Below are 2,957 nucleotides of genomic sequence, written 5' to 3' on the forward strand. Positions count from 1 at the left end.
TGGACAGCAATCACAAGTTAACATTTAGCTTGGCTGAAAGCAGTTCCATTCACTCTTCCTGCTGACAACAGTGAGAGCTGGGTCACACACACACTAGCAAGCCAAGCTGGCCACACTGGTCAGGCTTAAAGCCCATTTGTGAACTAAGCAAAGCATGAATTGTGGGAAAAATCACCCAACAACCTCTTCAAACTAACCCTTTAAAGGAAAGCTTCCCTAAGGAATCCCATGGTTACCCCACTGTACATCCCACTGTGCATCCCCACTGTGCATTCCTACTGTGCATCCCTACTGTGCATCCTCACTGTACATTTTTGAGTCATGAATCTTGAATCTTTAAAACCAGTGAACTCCAAGTCACTAACTCATTTACATGAAACATGAAGTGTGTTTAGTCCTTCACCTGGGAAAAGCAGAATGAAAATTGGCCTCAAGACAAAGGAACCTGATGTCACCATCACCAAGCTGAGAAAGGACCACTAAGGGACTGAGCACTTCCTTTTCAAAATTACCCAAAGCCATGCCCTGAATTCTCAAAGAACAAAAACCCTGTTCTAAGGGTTTTTAAACAACTTGTGGCAAGGAAACAACGTCCCTTGTCTCCAGAGAGCTTTCCAAGCCTGCTTCAGCATTTTCCTGTTAACTTCCACCGATCCCAAAAAACATACAACGTGGGAGGCCTTTCGGCCATCATCAAGTGCCCTTGATTTGCAGGCAAGAAAGAAAGAGATAGATGGATTAGAACTCTCACATCTGATGTTCTTACTGACAAAGACTTGAAGCTACATAGAGGCAGGGCTCAGGTCTAGGCCACAGGAGGGGCATATTAAAATGTAGATTCTTAGTCTCCCAACTGAAGAATATCTGGGGATGAACTTCCAAATGTTCTATACCAAACTCCCAAAAGACTGGGAAGTGATCAATTTAGCCTGAGGACAAACAGTGCATTGCAGTCTATCTACAATACCCTGTTCCTCTGTGCACCATAGACTTCGCCAAGCAGCATGTTCAGGGTATCCCACTGCTGAGTCACAGGGAAGCCAGGTCTATGGACACAATGCCCACTTCACTTCTTACCTAGCAACTTCTCAGCTGACAGCAGCACCCTGTCCTGCTGCATTTTCTAAGAGAAAAAAAGACTTAAGAGTTCTGCATCTATAAGGAAAACCTCGGGTAGCAGGAATTTAAAATACCAGAAGACTGAGAAATGTAATGCGGATTTTTAAAAAGAGAGAAAGAAAGACTTCAAAATGAGCAGTTTCCAGCCAGGCACTATGGCACACACATAATCCACCCTCAAGAGGACAAGGAAGGAGGAGCACCACCACAAACTGGAGTCAACCAGGACAACAGTAAAGTCCTGTCTCAAACAACAAAAGAAGGAAGAGAGAAGAGGGGAGGGAGGAAGAGGAAAAAGTGAAGGATTTAAAAAGATAAATCCAATTTAAGCCGGCATGGAGGCACAGGCCTGTAATCCCAGCACTCAGAGAAGCAGAGGTGGGCAGATCTCTGAGTTTGAGGCCACGCTGGTCTACAAAGCGAGTCTAAGACAGCCAGGGATACACAGAGAAACCCTGTCTCAAAAAAACAAGGCTGGGAGGGGTGCGGGGGGAATACATGGATTGAGAGAGACAGATTAAGAGAGACTGGTCCTATTTAAGAAAGCAGGAATTACTGCTCAGCCTTCTGTCTAAAATCAGTTCAAGATGGATGCAGAGCTATCTTACCCCTAGAATTAAAAGCTTACACCCGCGGCAAGACACATTTCAGAAGACAGGACACTCTTGAAATACAGAATTTTATTTAAAAATGGTTTGAAGTAGAAAAAAACCCTGTCAAGAAAAACCAGGTGGAAAATGGGTTCCCAATAAAACGGAATTTGGGGACAACAGAAGTCTAAAAGGCCACAAAGGAGAAATAGCACCACTGTCATTTGAACAATGGCTAGTTACTTGCTTTTTTTTTTTTTTTTTTTTTTTTTTGGTTTTTCAAGACAGGGTTTCTCTGTGTAGCCCTGGCTGTCCTGGACTCACTCTGTAGACCAGGCTGGCCTTGAACTCACAGCGATCCGCCTGCCTCTGCCTCCCGAGTGCTGAGATTACAGGCGTGCACCACCACGCCCGGCATTGACATTGTTAATAATCACTGAATCTGGATTTTCCTCTGAATTCCACAGAGCATGCACTACATAACAATCTGTCATAAAATACCTGTTTTCTACACACAGCATAAGACAAGCTACCACCAGAAACAAATCAGTACAAACACATCAGGGGCTAAACAATCTCAGTAGTGGGTAACATACATTTTGCAGAATTCTGGCAAACTGAATGGGCTATGAGCAAAGCAAATGAGGGAAAATTAAGGAATGAAGTATTTTAAATATTAATATTTCAGTCACGGTACTGTATATTCTTTAAAAAGAAACATTTTAACATTTAGTAACACACTAGAGAATTTCATCTCCAGAGATTAGTGCACTGGCAAAGTTTTCAGGTGGCGATGGGAGCTGTGAACAGCAGACAGCGAGCACCCTAGCCTCACAGAGCCCAAGGTGATACTGGCCTTCACTCATCACTCCTTTGCCAGAGGTCCAGCAAGAACTTGCAGCATGATCACCTGCCTGCTGTATTTACAACACTCAGCAGCAAACTTAAGGAGCCAGAGGAGTTCCCAGAGGTCAAGGGGAGCAGAGAACATGTTAAATGTAAACTTAAAACAGTACATCGGGACTCAACGCCCATTTAAATCCTGTCCACAAGAGATGTGGGCAGGTCCCAGAAACACAATACATAGGGAACTGGGGGGACATCTGAAAAATCAGAGGAATGTTCAATAAAAGCTGAGCTCTTCATCTCAGGCATTGCAGACACCACACTGTTTGCTCTTATAGCAGGGATGCAACTAGTCAATGACACCAAATGCTTTACAGAACTTTCAAACATCCCTTCTGAGTC

Source organism: Acomys russatus, chromosome 4 (genome assembly GCF_903995435.1).
Source record: "Acomys russatus chromosome 4, mAcoRus1.1, whole genome shotgun sequence".
NCBI classification, from domain to species: Eukaryota; Metazoa; Chordata; class Mammalia; order Rodentia; family Muridae; genus Acomys; species Acomys russatus.